General features: G+C 37.3%; 1 long non-coding RNA gene across 1 annotated transcript; it reads left to right on the top strand.

Annotated features, from left to right (window-relative positions):
- The first annotated feature begins 17637 nt into the window (after positions 1 to 17637).
- LOC140037321 (uncharacterized) lies at positions 17638 to 20574 on the top strand. Its single transcript, XR_011841243.1, has 3 exons — positions 17638 to 17971; positions 19470 to 19527; positions 20358 to 20574. It is a non-coding gene; the product is annotated as an uncharacterized lncRNA (long non-coding RNA).
- Positions 20575 to 21080: the final 506 nt, after the last annotated feature.

A 21080-nucleotide genomic window follows, 5' to 3' on the forward strand; every position in this document is an offset into this window, starting at 1 on the left:
ACTGAGTGGTCTTCATCAAAGTTGTAGGCCTTTGTCTTAGTTTCGAAACGGTATAAATTATACCCCAATCTGATAAGCGTATCTTCGGTTGTGCCCGTTACGCTAAGTGGCGGCAAATCCGTCTTTTGTCTTATGCCTTAAACTTCATTTCCGGACATTTTCCTAGTTTGATTTTGTACTTGTATGATTTTGAGCCTATGGAACGGCTATTGAAATGAAATAATTTTGTGTGTGACTATGGGATTGATTGAGGAAAAGAATGAAACCATAAATGGCTAAAAAATAAGTAAATACAAAGGGCGTGCTGCCCAAATTTGCACTCGAGAACTAGGTAAGGATTTGAGCACGAATACCACTTGAACCATCTAGGATATTTACATCTTCTCTTATCAAGATATATGAGTTAGATTTCGGCCGAAATTTGTATCCTTGGAAAAATGAAAGTAACGACTAATAGAAATACATTTTCTCCATTTTTTCGACTCAAATGGTATTTTAAAGTATAATTGATTCAAAATTTCAAAGTTTTTAAGAGCGAGCATGACCTTTTCGGAATTTGATCAGTAACTTGAATACTACTTAAGCGAATTGCATTTACTTGATTTTATTGAAGCGAAACTCCTATGTTTCGAACTCTCGAGAGTTTTACATTCGCAAATGATATTTTATCGCAGATTTAGACTCCAATCAAGGAGTTGGACCTGAACGTGACTTTTGAGAGGCACTAAACCTTTGGTGAGTACTTCCAAATACCTGATTGAACTGAACACTGTTTTCAATACTTGATCAATGTGATTTAATGATATGTAATTTGTTGATCGGGCAAGAGTGTACTTTATCGCACTTGCCTTAATATGATATATACTTGTTTATTGTTGCAATTGATTTGATATACTTGTACTTGAGTTGTACGTGTGGAGCGACAGTATGTACCACACTCAATCCGAGTGGGAGGTGCCTCTCATTCCCATCTCCGTACTTTTATCTTGATTCAGTCAATTGGAGTGTTATCTCATCGACTTTCTTGGGGACCCAAACACTGCTGCCTAGTTAATCGAGTCGAGCCGGCAAGGACTTGATCGATTAAATAACGAACCATAGGTAGTTAGTGATGTCAAGTGGAATGTTATCTCCTCGACTAATCGGTATACTCGAGTATTACCACCAATGTTGATTGAGGATTTTGGGCCCAGTAAGGGGTGTGAATGGTGGACGGAGAGTAAAGTAAGTGGTGCTCTACTAGATTGGTTACTAACTTGAAGGTTGACGGAGTGTCAACTATTACTTGATCAAACTCTGGTGATGCAATGGGAATTTGGCTCCTTAGAGCCATCCATATCCTTATACTTTGGAATGATTTTTGTTTATTGGATTATTATTTCGTTTTAAAAGAAAAAACTTTACACTCACTCGTTTTGAGATTTGCTATTTGAAATATTATTGCCCACTTTTATGAACTTTTCATGCTCATTACTTTGCCATATTGACACTTGTACTTGTAAACAATGGTCGATTTGCTATTTGGAACCTCACTGGGCTTTTAGCTCATTTCACGTCATTTGTTTTCCTTACAGGGGGTACGAGCGAGGCGTGAGACGTGTACAGACTAGCATAGACTAGATGTTTTGACTTTTGACTTGTACTCGCGCTATCATTCGATTAGGATGACTTGTACTTGGCTTGTATGTCCTTTGAAATATTTTTGGTGTATAGAAGTTTTGTATCTTGATTTGTGTATCGATATATATTATAAGTTTGAATTTTGAAGTTATTTATTGTATATGGATGTATGCGTGGGATACGAGTGAATGAGTCCTGGCGAGAGTTGGGCAGGCGACCCGCCGAACCCTTTGGTACGCCTTAGGGGGAGGTGGGGCCGTCACAGATGATATCAGAGCTCCTATCGAGCTCGTGCCGGGAGTGGGTTCTCGGACTGTGGGGATTGGCTTGTTAAGTGTGAATTAAATGTCTATTGTTGGGGACTTTAGATGTGTATGTTAGGTAGGAATCTCAAAAGCGGTTGATTTCCTCTTGAGCCTAGCTAACTCGAATGGTGAATTATCGTATTTTCGAATTCCTGTACCTGGGTACCAAAGAGTAATACCTTTGTGATAAGTTGGTATCCCAAGTAATATGAGGATAAGTTTGGATGGCGAAAGGCAAGGCATGGGGGATGCGATTAGTCGGGACTTAGGATATATTGAAGATATTAGTGAGATTTGGGGACCCTGATTATTCATGCGTACGTACTTGGTTGTACTTCGTCAAGTTTTGATTAAATATAGTGCCTAAATAATACCTAGGGTTACTGTCTCGTAGGATGTGTGAATTACTATGATATATACAAAGAAAATGTGTTATTTTCAAGGTGTTTTACTAATTTTTGTTTTATGATTTGAAAATGTTTTTATTGAACCTTATAGCTATTTTATTTTGCTTATACTTATTTACGAATAACTATATGAATTTACGAATAAATGAATGAATTTCGAGGACGAAATTCTTTAAAGGGGGAAATATTGTGATACCCCGACTTTTAGGATATTACGGTTTCTATATTTTATTTTTTGTTTAAAGACATTGTTTTGTTTTAAAGATTAGAAATCCTAAATTCTAATCAAAAGAAAAAAAAAACCCTAGTTTACTTGTGACTAACCAGTTTTCTTAAATCTCTTATATTTTAATCGAAACCCTAATTGTAACCAATGGAATTGTAAAATTCCTCACATTTTTCTTAAAATTCCTTTTATTTGGAATTTATTCCTTTCTAATAGTTTTACTACTCATTCACACCCTCAATAATTGTAATCAACCACAGAATCAAGGGTTTTCCCTGTAGGTTCTTAGTTTGGGTAAATCAGGGCTTTTTGCGTATTTTGGCTGTGTGATCACTTGGTGAGATATGTGCACTAAATTCGGTGATTAAGGGTGAGTTTAGATGATATTAAGTGTGTGAATAGAGGTGATAATAATAAGTTATTGAATTATAAGTTAAAACCCTAGTATACGCGATTTAAGAAAAAACGGGTTGAACCGACGGGAACCGTTTGTTACCGAGTGAGTGCACCACTTGAACACTATTTTATTACCTCAATTTCCTTCCTTTTATTTCAGCAAAAATAGTCCCAAAATACCCTTCAAGGCAGCCGAAATTCTTGACCCCAAGAGAGAGAGAAAAGAAAAAAAAATTGTGAGAACATAAGTGTGACAAGTGTTGGCCATTTCTGGCCCTTTGACCAAGCCAACTTTCTTACCTTCTCATCTTCATTTTAGCTCATTTCTTCACCATTTTTTTCTTGTTTGGCCGAGAGCAAAGAGAGGGAGAAAGAGTGAAGAGAGTGTCTATTTTCCAACCTCAAATCAAGCGTTGTGAGCGAAACCAAGAAAAACTAAACCGATTAACTTGTAGGTTGAGAGCTTGGAAAGTTTAAGGAAACAAAAATTTCAAAGAGAAGTGGAAGATAACTCTAGCAAGCTTTGTTTTGAGGTAATATGGCTGACCACTCTTTTCTTTTTCCTTAATCATGTTGAAGTTGCTTAGTAGCTTGTATTTGTGGTTGTAATGCTTATATCAAGTGATTTTGGATGGTTGGGGTGATGAATTTGAGTTAGGGTTTGAATGATTCACTTATCATACTTGTTGTATGGGTGGTATATGTTGATCTTGATCCCTATCTTTTGATGTTTACAAAACAAATGGATGTTACTAATGTCTCTTAAAAGATCTATTCAGTTATGAAGCAAATTAATTCCAAAGATCAAGTACAATTGAAAGATGACAAAGTATGCTGAAACTGTCGGACGCTCAAGAAGTCAGGATCGGACGTCCGATAATCATTGCACAACTTCGGACGCATGCTTCGGACGTCCGATAGGATCCTTCGAAGTCGACGAAACTATCGGACGCTGAATATGTCTCTACCGGACGTCCGATAGAAACAAGATAATTTCTCAAATCTGTTTGTTTGCTGTCGGACGCACAAAGAGCTTGCACCGGACGTCCGAAAGAATTGAAGAAAATCTCTGAAACTCACTGCCTGCTGTCGGACGCATAAAACAGGGCTATCGGACGTCCGACACTACCAACGGCTAGTTGACTGTTCAGCTACTTTCTATCCGTTGGAAGCATTAATGAGGCACTTTCTTGGTCCTATATAAATAGTGGTTGGTCAGACACTTCAAACAACTTTGGCACACTGAAGATACAAAAGATCTAGAGAGATTTTAGTGAGAAAATACTCTTCAAAGAAGATTTGTAGTCTTAGTGGTGTGAGGTTCATTGTAAGCTTTTCATTTGTGAGTGAATACTTCATGAGTGTAGCTCTGTGAGGGTTGTCCTGAGGGATAGTAAAACGTCCTGGCTTGACCGAGGGAGTTCGGGGCAAGGAGGAGGTGAACCTTCATTTGTACACAAGAGTGATTGTAATTCATCAATTTGAAGTAGCTTGTTTGAAGCTCAAGAGGAGCTGGGTAGTTAATTGGTTTGCAATTCTTTCCCTTTTATTTACTTACTGTTATATTGCGATCTTTTAATTGCTTATCGATTGGCTTTTCGATTGGTTGTTTTCGATCCTAACAATTGGTATCAGAGCTTGGTCTCCTAGAGATTAAGTTCAATCGGCTTTGGAGTAAAGATGACAACCAATAATGCTATGTTTTTTGAAGGACATTCTGTTATTAGACCACCTGTATTTAATGCGTCAAATTATATGAGTTGGAAAGAAAGAATGATTATCTTTTTGCAATCTATTGATATCGAATTGTGGTTTATTATTAGTGAAGGTCCATATGATGCCTCTCTTATAGATGAAAATACTCATGCATCTAGACCGAAAACAAGAAGTGAACTGACTGTTGTGGATAGAGCTCATCTTACCTTAAATGCTAAAGCCATGAATGTGTTATATTGTGCATTAGACTCAAATGAATCTATTCGAGTCAAGGGTTGCAAGTCAGCTAAAGAAATTTGGGACAAACTGAAAGAAATTCATGAAGGTAGTGAGAATGTTAGAGAACAAAAGAAGTCCATTCTAGTTACAAAGTATGAATCTTTCAAGATGGAACCTCATGAAAATGTTGATCAAATGTATTGTAGATTCAATGATCTCATTAAAGATTTAGAGGTGCTGGAAAAAGAATATTCTCTTGGTGAGAAAAATAGAAAAATCCTGAATGCCTTGTCCAATGATTGGAAAAATAAAGTGACTGCTATTGAGGAGGCTAGAGATTTGAATACTATGCCTATTGAATCTCTTATTAATTCTCTTACCTCTTATGAGCTGAAACTTAAGACTAAGGTGCAAGAGGAAGAGGATGCAAAAGTGCGAAAGAATATTGCTCTAAAAGCCTCACAAGATGAAGATGATTCTGCCTCCCTCGATGAAGAAGATGTGGAAGGTGATGACAATGATATCGCTCTCATCACAAGAAGTTTCAAACAAATACTCAACAAGAGGAGATTCAGAAAAGGTGGACCTAGCAATTCATTCCCAAATCAGTTCAACAACTCGAGAAACAAAGGGAAGCTAGAGTTCAACAAAAAACAAACTGATCAGTGCTTTGAATGCGGCCAACCTGGACACTATGCAAGTGACTGTCCAGTGATGAAGAAGAAAGAAGGAAGAAAACCAAGAATAAACAAATTTCAATTCACATGGAATGAATGCAATTCCGATGGTGAAATTGAAGAGGAAGATCAATCTGCTCAATTGGCTTTCATGGCCATTGGAGATGATGAGGTAACATCTTCTAACTCTCAATCTGATTGTGATGATGAAACTGAAGATGATCTTGAACATTTCATTATAAAATTGCATGATAGTTTGAAAGAATCTTATGCTAGAAACAAGGAGTTAAAACAGAAAATTAGTTTTTTACTTCGAGATAATGCAAATCTTTTTCAACAAAACAAAAAGTTGATTGCTGAAAATGATTACTTCAAAAAGAGTGAGACTGCTTTACATTTTGAGCTTGATAGAAAAGCAAAGCTTTGTGATTTGTTCAAAAAGGAACAAGGTGATTTGAAAAGAAGAATGGATGGTCTAAATGAGTTGCTTAAACACAAGAAACAAGTCTGTTTTCAAAAGAATAGATTGAATTCTAATTCAAATGAGTTTGCTATCCATAGGAGAAGACAAGTAAGATTTATTAAACCTGTTCATGTAAATAACTCTTTGGTTATGTGTAATTTTTGTTGTCAAAAAGGTCATATGAATAGTGATTGTTATGTGAGAAAGAATATGAGAAGAGGCATGAAATGCATGTGGATAGTTAGACATGATGCTAATTTTAACAAGTATGAGGTTTTGTCTAATCATTGCAGTGATTCTTGTTCATAACATTTTTTCTTTTGATACTTTGATCTGAGTTTTCGCTGATATCTTTGAATACTACTGAATCTATATGATGTCAAAAAGAGTGATAAAAGAATAATGCTGATCTCATGATGATTTGTTGTGATTGCTGTCATTTCTCTATTTTTTCTTGAAATATTGAATTCTCTGTTATTGTTGCTGGATTACAGTAGTTGATTTTTACTCTTATGATGACAAAAAGGGGGAGAAATGGATGCAATGTGTAAGGGGGAGTTATTCTGAGATGGATGCAATGATTGAGGGGGAGCTTATACTTATTTTTGTTTCTTTCCATCCATTGTTTTGTCATCATCAAAAAGGGGGAGATTGTTGATCTTGATCCCTATCTTTTGATGTTTACAAAACAAATGGATGTTACTAATGTCTCTTAAAAGATCTATTCAGTTATGAAGCAAATTAGTTCCAAAGATCAAGTACAATTGAAAGATGACAAAGTATGCTGAAACTGTCGGACGCTCAAGAAGTCAGGATCGGACGTCCGATAATCATTGCACAACTTCGGACGCATGCTTCGGACGTCCGATAGGATCCTTCGAAGTCGACGAAACTATCGGACGCTGAATATGTCTCTACCGGACGTCCGATAGAAACAAGATAATTTCTCAACTCTGTTTGTTTGCTGTCGGACGCACAAAGAGCTTGCACCGGACGTCCGAAAGAATTGAAGAAAATCTCTGAAACTCACTGCCTGCTGTCGGACGCATAAAACAGGGCTATCGGACGTCCGACACTACCAACGGCTAGTTGACTGTTCAACTACTTTCTATCCGTTGGAAGCATTAATGAGGCACTTTCTTGGTCCTATATAAATAGTGGTTGGTCAGACACTTCAAACAACTTTGGCACACTGAAGATACAAAAGATCTAGAGAGATTTTAGTGAGAAAATACTCTTCAAAGAAGATTTGTAGTCTTAGTGGTGTGAGGTTCATTGTAAACTTTTCATTTGTGAGTGAATACTTCATGAGTGTAGCTCTGTGAGGGTTGTCCTGAGGGATAGTAAAACGTCCTGGCTTGACCGAGGGAGTTCGGGGCAAGGAGGAGGTGAACCTTCATTTGTACACAAGAGTGATTGTAATTCATCAATTTGAAGTAGCTTGTTTGAAGCTCAAGAGGAGCTGGGTAGTTAATTGGTTTGCAATTCTTTCCCTTTTATTTACTTACTGTTATATTGCGATCTTTTAATTGCTTATCGATTGGCTTTTCGATTGGTTGTTTTCGATCCTAACAGTATATGATGTATATAAATTGGTATAAGAGATGGTAGTGATGGTTTCAAGCTAAAAATGAGATTTATACCTTGATTGGAGCAAATTTTCAGAATTGAAGTTAAGGTATATCCTGTTCTGCCTGGTTATAGTTCACCATGTTAGAAGCCGAATTACGCTTAGCCTAAAACATGAAAGTTCTAGAGAATGATGTTTTATAGTTTCTTGCAAACTTTTAGCTCAATCCGAGTACTGTCTCATGTGAAAAGACAAAAATACCCCTGACTGCCATAGGTAGAGCTATGTGGACAGTTTTGACATTTCACCAATCTGACCGCATTTGTTCACCCTAATCCATACTGAATTAGTATTTGGCCAAAACACAGAAGTTGTAGTGCTATGTCATAGCTTTCCAACGCCCCTGAAAATGCCTTAATCGAATTTTTGTAGCCTGAGTTATTGTCGTTTACGCATAGTACGATTAGCTAGCCCGAATGTGAGATTCTGATTCTGTCATTTGAAATTTTGACCTGGATACACTATGAACTAGATTGAGTGGTCTTCATCAAAGTTGTAGGCCTTTGTTTTAGCTTCGAAATAGTATAAATTATAGCCCAATCCGATAAACGTATCTTCGGTTGTGCCCTTTACGCTAAGTGACGGCAAATCTGTCTTTTATCTTATGCCTTAAACTTCATTTCCGCACATTTTTCTAGTTTGATTTTGTACTTGTATGACTTTGAGCCTATGGAACGGCTATTGAAATGAGATGATTTTGTGTGTGACTATGGGATTGATTGAGGAAAAGAATGAAGCCATAAATGGCTAAAAAATAGGTAAATACAAAGGGCGTGCTGCCCAAATTTGCACTCGAGAACTAGGTAAGGATTTGAGCACGAATACCACTTGAACCATCTAGAATATTTACATCTTCTCTTATCAAGGTATATGAGTTAGATTTCGGCCGAAACTTGTACCCTTGGAAAAATGAAAATTATGACTGATAGAAATACGTTTTCTCCATTTCTTCGACTCAAATGGTATTTCAAAGTATAATTGATTCAAAGTTTCAAAGTTTTAAGAGCGAGCATGACCTTTTCGGAATTTGATCAGTATCTTGAATACTACTTAAGCGAATTGCATTTACATAATTTTATTGAAACGAAACTCCTATGTTTCGAACTCTAGAGAGTTTTACATTCGCAAATGATATTTTATCGCAGATTTGGACTCCAACCACGGAGTTGGATCTGAACGTGACTTTTGAGAGGCACTAGACCTTTGGTGAGTACTTCCAAATACCTGATTGAACTGGACATTGTTTTCAATACTTGACCAATGTGATTTAATGATATATAATTTGTTGATCGGGCAAGAGTGTACTTTATCGCACTTGCCCTAATATGATATATACTTGTTTATTGTTGCAATTGATTTGATATACTTGTACTTGAGTTGTAAGTACGGAGCGGCAGTATGTACCATACTCAATCCGAGTGGGAGGTGCCTCTCATTCCCGTCTCCGTACTTTTATCTTGATTCAGTCAATTAGAGTGTTATCTCATCGACTTTCTTGGGGACCCAAACCCAACTGCCTAGTTAATCGAGTCGAGCCGGCAAGGGCTTGATTGATTAGATAACGAACCATGGGTAGTTAGTGATGTCGAGTGGAGTGTTATCTTCTCGACTAATCGGTATAATCGAGTATTACCACCAATGTTTATTGAGAATTTTGGGCCCAGTAGGAGGTGTGAATGATGGACGAAAAGTACTGTAAGTGGTGCTCTACTAGATTGGTTACTTACTTGAAGGTTGACGTGTGTCAACTATTGCTTGATTAAGCTCTGGTGATGCAATGGGAATTTGGCTCCTAAGAGCCATCCGTATCCTTATACTTTGGAATGATTATTGTTTATTGGATTATTGTTTCGTTTTAAAAGAAAAAACTTTACACTCGCTCATTTTGAAATTTGTTACTTGAAGTATTTTTGCCCGCTTTTATGAACTTTTCATACTCATTACTTTGCTATATTGACACTTGTACTTGTAAACAATGGTCGATTTGTTATTTGAAACCTCACTGGACTTTTAGCTCATTCCACATCATTTGTTTTCCTTACAGGGGTACAAGCGAGGCGTGAGACGTGTACAAACTAGCATAAACTAGATGTTTTGACTTTTGACTTGTACTCACGCTATCACTCGATTAGGATGACTTGTACTTGGCTTGTATGTCCTTTGAAATATTTTGGGTGTATAGAAGTTTTGTATCTTGATTTGTGTATCGATGTATATTATAAGTTTGAATTTTGATGTTATTTATTGTATATGGATGTATGCGTGGGATACGAGTGAGTGAGTCCTGGCGAGAGTTGGGCAGGTGACCCGCCGAACACTTTGGTACACCTTAGGGGGAGGTGGGGCCGTCACCACAACTGAGACCACCGGATCCAGAGATACTTCGACAATACATCTGTAGACCCCCACAAAAACTTGGCACAAACCTTTTCTATCATATTAAAAACAGCTATCGATACCGCCGCAGCAGATAGCAGGGGGATCAGGATGGAAGAGAGCATATGCTTTATTAGCACCAGTCTACGCCCAGAAGATAGAAATCTCGATTTTCAAGACAAAATCGTTCTATCGGCACCTTTGCTGCTCCATCTTCCTCCCCAACTTGAACATGCTGGGAGCTAGCCACTTGGGTCGGCAGTTGCCTCGCCCCCAGGACACTGCCAACCGCAGCACCGCTGGTACCCTCCTCTCCTCGTGCCCGCAACAGAACTCCCTCCCTCGCCTGATGTTGTGCCACCGCCACTGGAGGTGTTAGGGCCACCTCCAGCTGGGTAGCCGAGGGATGCGTAGGCCTCGAGCACTCCAGCCTCTCCCCCAAGAGACTCTTCTCATCGCACGAGAGCGCCCCTTCCCCTTGCTCAGGTTGATGACTCCCCTTGACAGCAGCGTCCTCTGCCATATCAGCAATTTCTATCCACCTTCCTTTATCTACAACAGGAGATTTTGCTGTCTCCATATTCCGGTGCTGTCTGCGAGGTCCTAGAGCATCCAACCCCTCTGTGTCCCTTCTGCATTCCTCAACCGAATGGCCCAAGCACGAACGGGTAGAGCAATACTTCGGCAGGTCCTCAATCACAACTTTCTACCAAAAACCAGGTTCCCCTTCAACCGCTACCCACACCCGTGGGTAGATTGGCTTCAATAGGTCAATTTCAACACATGACCTAGCCACACTCGGACGTGTTCTAGCTGCCGTAGCCGAATCGACGAAGAGGGGCTTCCCAACTGGAGCCAAGATAAAAAATAAAGAATGTTTGTCGTGGAAGTGAATTGGCAAAGCCGGCAAAGACACCCATACCAGCACAAGCGACGACTCTCTGTGGACATGAAAGTCTCTTGTCTATCGAAAAACCCTCATCGCATGCTTCCTCAGATGCCAGATACCTCGCGTCCATAACCTGTTGAAGTCCGCCTCAGCAGTGCATTTGATAAGAACGTGGCGGTAATCTAACAAACCGACAAAAACATGATCCCGCAAATTTAAGGTAGAGAAGAATTTCCTGATGTCCTCCATCACTAGTCTACCATGAGAGAATTTGCCAACCAAAGCCAAGCGAAAAGGTGATGCTAGTTTCTCCGCATCCTCCCTGGAGAAGATGACAGCAACTTCTCCCCTGTAGGTCAAAACCTGCCGGAGCTGAATGGGGGATGCTCCAGGGCTGGTAAACAATTGGGAGAATGACTTTTTCTGTGTGGGTGACCCCTGAAACCCTTCCCTTAGTGGCTGGGTGTTTGCCATTGTGACGGCCCCACCTCCCCCTAAGGCGAACCAGAGGGTTCGACGGGTCGCCTGCCCAACTCTCGCCGGGACTCAGTCGTTCACTACAATTCTCAAATGAATTACAATATAAATCTCAAATATACATCACATGGTCCACAAATATACATCCAAGTCTCCAATAATTACATGTCACAAATGCAGCGGAAACAATTCCCAACTATACATAAAATGATTCCAAATCCAAATTGTACAAAATATAGGCCATCCATCATGTGAATAAGCACAACAAGTCCTTCCTTCGCCTTGAGCCCTGTGGAGGGGAATAAAATATTTTTGGGGTGAGTTAGAAGCTCAGCGAGTAACCAGTAAAATCATTAAACAAATATATTTCACAATGTTGCATTTCGATCATTTCGATGATGTCATGATTCAGAGATCAAATGTACGTTTAGTGCTCTCGTGAGCCGGTGAAATCACAGCACTTGAACACCCAACGCTCAAATAGATCATTTAACATTAACATTAACATTAGGAGGGAGCCCCTTTTTGAGCTCCGGAGCCATTTGCTCCATCATGTCACGAACTCACGAAAATGGTGGAGACGTTGGTGTCCAGCACAAGACTTTCGCAGAACTCATTGAAGCCAAATCATGTCATGAATTCACATGCAAGCACGCATGAGATGCAATCGAGTACATAATGCAAGAAATATTTCACAAGTACTTTGGAAATAGTTTAGGGTCACTCACCTCCACGGCTCAGAAATCATCCATCATATATCATTGCCTTGCTCAAATCCAAGTCTTAGATCACAAACTCAATGCAAACAAATCCCTTCAAAGTTAGGACAGCACTTCCCCTGAATTTGCTAACTTTTCCAGCCATCATGGCTTCATTATTTCCTCATTCAAACCCAAAGGTACACACACAACAACAAGTTCATTCAATAGCCATTCAGCAAGCTCCAAGTAGTACAAGTACAAGTCAAGCTAGGGAAAAGTCCGGAAATGAAAGTTAAGCTCAAAACCAGAAAAACAGTTTTTGACATCATTTTGCGGTAATGGTACCAAAGGCGTTACGATTGTCGGATGAAGGTGTAAGATACACCATTTCGAAACTAAGAGAAAGGGCTACAATATTGCAGAAGGTCACTCAACCCAGTTTCGAGTGTAACCAGGTCAAAAATGCAAGAAACTACACCAGAATCACAAAAACAGATTCACAGAACGCATTCTAGCGGAAACATCATAAATCAGGCTATCCAAGTCCAAATCCAGAAATTCCAAAACCAGATGAAAGCTAAGAAACAGGGCCAAATTTCAACAGAAGACCTCAACAACCAATTCGGAAGCAATTCCAGCCAAAACAACCAATTACAGGCGCAATTCTTACATTCGGGTAAAACCAGGACAGCAATAGTAATTTTGACTTTTCTCATTCTACACTACTCCGATTGACCTGAAATTTTGTAGGCACCTCTAAAATGTCATTCCCTACAACTTTCATGTTTTAAGCAAAGGCCAATTCGGCCTCTAACTAGGATCTAAAATTTCGGACAGAATGAAGAACATTGAAACCTAGTTTTCCACTTTTCCTTCCAAAACAGAAATTGATTGCAATTAATCGCTTTGTCCACCTCCTAGAGTCATTAAACATCATTTCCAATCATCATACATGACCCCATAATCATATCCATATGAAAACAGAAAAATCCCCAAAAATTATAAAACTTCACCAATTCAACCAAAATCAAGATATAATCCATAAAAGTGCATCTTATACCACCACCAATCATGAATTGAACATCAATTAAGGGATGAGAGTGGTTCTTCACAACTCACCTTAGCCATACAAGAGATAGAGCAACAAATCACCTTAGCTTTCCAAACAACTCCACAAAACACCTCAAGACCACTTAGCAAAGAGATTTTATGGAATGATTTGGAGTTTTATTGGTTGGATTTGAAGATTGAGCAAGAAATAGAAGGAAGAAATTGAGAGCTTTTCTTTCTTTCTTGAGCAAGAACATTCGGCCAAGAAGCTTGCAAAATGAAGCTTATTTTGATCAATTTTTTGTATTTATTCTTTTCGGGGCGTCACAGCCATCACCAGCAACCACGCCGGAGACAGCCCCCATGCCGCACCCTAGTCGAAACCCTAGCCACAAAAACCCTAGCCGCTGCAAACGGCTTAAGACATGCACGTTCAATATAGTTCCCTTTAGTTTCTCTAAAAAGAATTATTTCATATTCAAATAAATAGTTTGACTTGTGGTTGTCAATAAATTAGGGGCCAAACTTCACTGTTTAGTGTTTTTTCACTTTCATTTGCAAAATTTAACAATAAAAAATAAAAAATGGCATTTGTTTAAATTGTTTATGTTTTACAAGAGAGATAAATATATGGAAATAAGCATTGTTATTGAAACGCAAAAAATGTTATTTTAACTAGTCGGAAAACATTTAAAATAAAAACTCTATGAATCAATGTTATAAATTATTTTATTTTTACTTTCACTCAACCAATTTCCCCATCTTACCATACACATCCTACCTATTCCCGTCCCTAGTCCCTATGCACCCAACGCTTACCCATCATCAAATCTATCATTTTGGCTCAGTTAGTTGGACTTTGATGAGCTCAACCCCAATATAAGAAATGAATCTAACTTATTGGCTTAAAATTTACCCATTCAAAGCTCATAGATGGATCTTAGCCTGCCCATCTTTCAAAATGAATTACTTTGGCCAAGATTGAGTTAGCTTGAGTTTTTTTTTTTTTTTTGGAAACCTAGATAATTTTAGTTTTTGAAATGTTCATAAATAGTATATGAGTAAAAAGCAATAGCAATATATTTATATAGTTACTATGTATATGTATTATTTTCAATTATACATTATATAATTAAAAGTTTATTGCTCTAAGATAAATCTATCATTAACAAATACACAATTATTTCATAAGATTTTATTAATTTCAGGCATGGATAAGTATTAAAGATGTTAAAGGTTTGAATCGGATTGTATATTCAGTCAATGGATCCTCTTAAAAACTCAGGCATTCTAAGTGGAAGGGCTAGTTTGGCACAGTTTTGCAGCTTCAAATCATTTATCCCAACTTTCTCCATTGTCCTGACTATCTGCCATGCATATTGACAATTAAAACATCTCTCCACTCAGCTATGTCAACAATACAAGAAGACAAGATCATTTTCAGTAGTAATTATTTTGGAGCATTTTCATCAATATTTTAACTAATAGCAAGGCAAAAATGGAGTGGTAGGCTCCCCCAGTCAACTAAGATAATTTTCACTCCCCATATTCATCATCTTTTTTCATTCAGTTGCGAGTTCAAATTCTTTTGTCATTAACTAATATGAACCCGAATGTCCAAACTCCCGCTCTTGAGAAACGAATTACGCAGACAACGGAAGGATCTATCTTGATCAGGTTATGTATACAAAAGATAGAACAACCTCTACCCCTCTAACTCACGAAATTACGAACCTTGAATCTAATCGCAACCCACAACTTAATAAGATAGCGAACTAGGATGTTTTGGTAGAATGGTGCCATAATTCAACGTGATCTTGAATTAATAAGCCAAAACTTAAATAAAGCAAATTCAAGTCACTTTGTATCAATGGACATTCCCAAGGAACAAGGAAGAGAAAACTCACAATTTTCATTCACAATAATCTAACCTCTGAAAACATTACAAGCTAGGCTTATTTATGGCCTTACAAGACTCAAAGAGCTACAAAAACTTGGAAACAATTAACTTACTTTCCTAAAACTCTAATTTGACTAGAATAGGAAACTAAACCTAACTCTAGTTCAGTTATACGATGGTCAACATGACCTTAACCTTTATTGTATGAAATTAACGATTCAATATTAACTCCAATTCAAGATGCAATTCAATCCGGCCATGGATTGAATCGGGTCCATAGCGAATCTAACCATGGATTCTTGACCATCAACTCTTGACTTCTTGATTTTGAAACTGTGTACTATTGCTGGAATTAATGTCCCAAGCAACACTAACAACTAGAATAACATAAACAACTAAAAATTAAGGAAAACTAAATCAAGGAAGGGCGGATTTGAAGAAATTCAATGGATTCTCCACTTGCATGACTTGAACTTGAATCATTGGATCATATTTTCGCATCATTAACTCCTTTATTTCCCTACCATCTTCACCACCTAACACTGAAGGCCCAAATTTTGTATTGCTTATTTATGACTACAAGAGATTTTGCGAAAGGGATTTAATTAAACATGCAATGAATGCATTGAGGGATCTGAGACCCACTCCTCGAATCCCGCCCTTCCCTGAGGTCTTTCTGGTGTATGCACAGATATTCTTGAAGCTTAGAAGGTCTCACGTTACATGTATAGAGAAGACAAAGAATGATTGATATGACATTCTGACATGAAGGTAGGTTTTAATGGACCTACCTTATCAATATACAGGACCTATGACTGACCTATAGCCGCACTCTACTCCATAAAAGCAGTTCAAGGCCCGAGGATCCCTTTTTCCTAGAGTACTATAAATAGCCTCATATGAATTAAGAATAGGCAACGAAAAAATCCCTTCTAGAACTTCTCGTCTATTATTTGTTGAGCTCCTATCTGATTTAAGCATCGATGATAAAATGGGGAGACAGTCGTATCTTCTCTCTTTCCTTTTGTAGAGGCTTCGGGAATTTGTCGACTTCGCCTTCCCACGAAACCCCTTGCTTGCACATGCATCAAGTAAGGGTCAAGAGCAGAATTTTTGGGTAAAGCAAAATGCTCACCAACTGCTTGATGGGTTATCTAGTCCAAGTTCTGAATGGATTTCTTGCTTAAAACCGGATTTAGAAGCAAGGCAAGGATGAGTTTGAAACAATGCTGGACTGGCTGAAATATGCTGCAACGAATTGTGATACTATACTCCCTTGGCTTCTAATATTGCCTAAAATTAATCTGAGAAAGTCATTTGGTAGCTTTTAAAGATGATGATTCCAATATTGCCCAATGACTTAATCATAGAATTGTGTTTTGACCATAGTTATTAAAACCAACCTAGTCATTAACTCGGCAGGAGGATTGGGTTGGCGGGTCGCGGTTCAATTTTAGTTCATTGATTGAACTGTCGGGTCACACTATATGATAAAAAAATATGTAATATAATTAAATAAACATATAAATTATAATATAAGTACAACAATTCATGAATTTTTATTGATATTACACACAAACATAAATGATAAATCTAAATGTTAAACCACCAAACATAAGTCACGAACAGCCAAAGAGAGGAAAATTGGAAGAATAAAGGAAAGAGAAGAAGAGAATTTTATTCTTGAATCTTGATTTTTTGCTGTGGAGCTGAGGAAGTGAGAAAGAAGAACGAAGTTAAATCCCTAATTGTTAGCATGATACGAAGAAAGATGAAAATGCCTGAATTAGTGTCCCTGGTCAAATGAAAATTTAGGTAACAAAGTAACTTCACAATAATTTCCAAAACCCATCAAGTTTATCAATAACTATTCGGGTTCCCAGTCCTCTGGTTAAACTGTCCAAGTTGAATAGTCATCAACGGGTTCCATGCAACTCCGATCTAATTAGCAACCCAACTCAGAGGCTGATTCACCAAGTTGATCGGTTGAACCGTCGGGCTGGGTGGGGTTTAATAACAATGGTTTTGACTTCCCTCAAATGTAATAAAATGGCAGGATGAGTTACTGTAGCATATCCTTCTCTTGACAAGTGGCTTGTCCATTGGTTGACACTTAATATATGCTCAATTCTTTGAATCAGGAATTTTGCTTTTCTTTTTCATTTTTCATTCCTTCAACTCTGTTATATATGACTAGCTACAAACATCATGTTCAACCTTTCTGAAAATGCTCTTTTAGGATTTCGAATTAATGAGCCTCATGTTTTTATTATCCTAAGAGGCCCAAAGATTTTAACTCGTTGTATTTGCTATTTGCTAATATGGTTTGTTTGTGTGTCATTTGATATTGGCCCATTGGATTACAATTAACAAACTCATTGTGAGAACTCCGAATTTTAAGTTTTCATTTTTAATCCATTTATATGCATTTAAATTATTTTAAGCATTCAAGATATGATTCATTTTTGGGGCCTTATTTTCTTTACTTTATTTAACTTTGATAAAAATGAGTCTAAGAAAATGAGAGAATTAATTTTTGTTATGTCTAAGAAACCCTAGAAAATTTAATTATTTTGGGGTGAAGTTAGAACTTAAGTAAATTATTAGGATTGGAAGGAAATTGGGAAAAACTTGCTAGGTAGAAATTTGGCCAAGTGTCATCACACTACAACACCTTGACTTGGACAATTAGCTTCTTAAGTAAACTTTACCATTTAACAAAACATTAGCCCTTTTGTCTTGAGCTCTTGGGTAAACCTCTTGAGAGGAAAAACTTCACATAAACCCTAAGTCTAATTCTTGGAATATTAGTGCAAGATTCAAGAGGAAGTTGAACTAGATTCTAACCAACCTTGACTTGCTACTTGAAAGGTGATTCTTGGAGTTCTTGGTACAACTTGCAAAGCTTGAGAGCTTGAGGTAAATCTTAAATCATGAATTTTAATGCTTTAAATTAGTAGGGTGTGCATGTAATTAAGGTGCTTAGATAACCTAGATACTTGGGTTGTTGATGGCTTGGCTTGGGTTCTTGTTTTGAAGCTTGGATCATGTGTTTATGTTTATGCCTTCTATGTGTTTGATGTATGGTTAGGTGTATTAGGTGAGGATTTCTTTAGATTTTCTTGGTTGTGTTAGCATGAGAATCATGGTTAAAGTAAGCTTAGTTAACTTGGTGCACATGAAATAAAAATTGAACATCCACGAGTTGGAATTTATGCTTGGGCTGGCCAAATTTTTAGCTTCAATTTTGTGAGGATTTTTGTGTTGTTTTGATGAGATTTGTACTCAAGGAACTTGGTTTAACCTTACCCTAGAAGTGGATGTTATGTATGTGTGTTTAAGTAGTAGTTTTGTTGGAGTAAAGTTAAGAAAATAAGAGGAAGTGTTGTTGAAAATTTTCGCACAGGAGACTAAGCAGTATTGGTAAATCTGTTATATCTTGGTTGCAACAAGATTCAGAGTACATTTTACCGTGAAAATTTCAGAATTTTTCTAAATTCCTATGAATATCTGTGATTTTTCAAAGTTGACTGAATTTCTATTCCTATTCTGTCTTTCTACTGGATAAAGTAGCCAATTGAGATTGGATTTTGACTAACTTGTGGATAGAATCTTGTAAAGGTGTCTTCTAAGAAATTGTAACCCTTTGAATCTATTTTCCAACGGTATAAAGTTTATAAATTTTGGACTTAAGAAGCTTGCGATATGATTTTTCAAACAATGTCAAGTAAAACTGGAGAAAATTCTGTTTCCAAATGTATGCATGCTGACCAATTTTCTTGAGTTTATTTCTCTTCACTTTTTTGTTTGTTTTGATGAAAGTTTGGCTCAATCTTGTGCTATAAACTTATTAGAACTCTTGTGGACTGATTTGTAGTGAAAACCATGCATTTAATTTGAAGAAACTTGAGTTTTGATTGGCTTTTGAGTTGAATTTCCTGATTTCTGGGTATGGAATAGGGCTACTGTTTTGGCCTTGTTTCGCCATCGATTCGTGATAGTTTGGACTTGAAATAGCTTGTACTATTTGCCAACACATAATACTAGAGTCATGCTTCGATTTGGTCGCAAACCGATTACTCAAAGGGAGCGAAAATTAGCTATTTTTCACTACCATAAAACTGAAAAATTTCCAGTATTTGTACCATTTTCATGTATTTATTGTTGTTCTTAGTTTTTGATTCGAGAAACATTCTTTTCACGCCAAACCTTGCTTGAATCATAAACCTAACGTGTATTAGTGACTTTCTGGAACTTGGACCTTCGCGTAGGTTTTAAAACTTATGTCCTTTTGAAATCTTCTTTGGGTCATTTGTCGCTTTGAAGTCAAGTCGCTCTAGTAGCTCTCTCAATCATTCCTTCTTTTGTTTAGTTGCTCTAGTTGGAATCTTAAAGTTTTGTACTTGCTTGAATATAGGCTTTGGTATGGAAAACGAGAACCTTGGTGGGACCATTTGATTTGCTCTGCTTTGTCGGTAAGTGTTCCAATGCATGTTATTTGATTATGCATGACTTGAGAAAATGTTATTATTTGCTTAAGTGCTCTCCTTTGAATGACATGCAAATAAGTGAATGACTGTTGTGATTTTCTTGTCTTGTTAATTTGCTAAGAGTGCATGTGTACATTGTATGAATGAGTGATAAATGTGCAAGAATGTAGGCCAATGTGTACTTTATCGCATCTCGCATCGGCTGAATTGAGTTTAACCCTATGCTGGCACCCTATCCAAGACCTGCCTTTTGCAAGGTCGGATCAGCTGGACAGTTTTGGGTTTATAACTTACCAATGTTAAGTGCAAAGCTCAAAACTCTTTGCCGAAAGGCCTTGAGTACAATGTTTAATGTTTAATGTTAAATGAGGGAATTATTGATTTTTTAGAGGGCATAACATGAATGTTAAATGAGGGGATTGTTGATCTTTCGGAGGACATAATGTAGGAGTTTGGAGGTTATAAGGTGGTAAAATGTAGGAGATTGTTTATTGGCAATTATAAGATGAATGTTGCTCCATGTGAGCCCCGTTTCCTTTTAATGTTTAAAGTATTGTTCATCATTGTATTTACTTGAATGAATGATTGAAATGCACGCATGAATGTTATTGTTTATCAAGTATTTTACATTGAATGATTCCTATTACAATTAATTGCTCCACTACCAGTTTTAAAGTTGAGTTTCGATTTACTTGAACCTATATTACTTGGAAAAACGTGTTTACATGTTAAATTGTGTTATTCTCTTACTTTGCTTGTTTACCTGGAATGTTCACTGGGCGTAAGCTTATCCCACGTTTTGTTTTCTTTAACAGGATTCGGATCCGAGAGTGCTCAAGAATACAGTTAGAATGTTTGAGGGGCTTTAAGTTTTATTTTAATAGAAATAACTGTAGTGTATATATTTTTAGGTTGTAGTTAAGATAGGCGCCGAATGATAAATCTTTTGTACGCGAACCTATATAATAGCTTTTGGAGGTGTGTAAATGTTATTTTGAGGTGTAATGAATATGATTTTGATTAGTTTAGAAATTTCATGTAATTCTTGTTATGGATGGTAGTGAGTCCTAGCGAGAGTTAGGCAGGCGGTCCGCTGACCCCTCTGGTTCGCCTTTGGAGAAAGTGGGATTGTCACACTAATATCCTATTCAAGCCATTGGATAATGGTAAAATACATTAGTTAATGAATTCATGGATTTGAAAATCTTCTTTCCTATAGCAGAAAATTACAAAAGACAAAGGTAGAAAAACTCTCTTTTTCTTTGATGACAACTACACGAAATTCTTTTTAGCTTCTGTACAAATGCTTTTCTCACCAGCCAATTGTACTTGGAAGCATGAAAGCCATGAAATCCCACGTAGATTAGGTGCTTCCTATAGGCCCAAATTTTCGGGATTTTTATCCCAAAAAATGGTCAGACATTTGATTTGTCTAATTTGTACTTGATTTGGTTTCACAACCATCCAATTTTTTCCACAAACATCATCATTCAAAATTTTATTTTGATGGATTTGATGTGATGGGAAGAGAATTAGTA

This window comes from Coffea arabica, chromosome 2e, assembly GCF_036785885.1.
Source record: "Coffea arabica cultivar ET-39 chromosome 2e, Coffea Arabica ET-39 HiFi, whole genome shotgun sequence".
Lineage (NCBI taxonomy): Eukaryota > Viridiplantae > Streptophyta > Magnoliopsida > Gentianales > Rubiaceae > Coffea > Coffea arabica.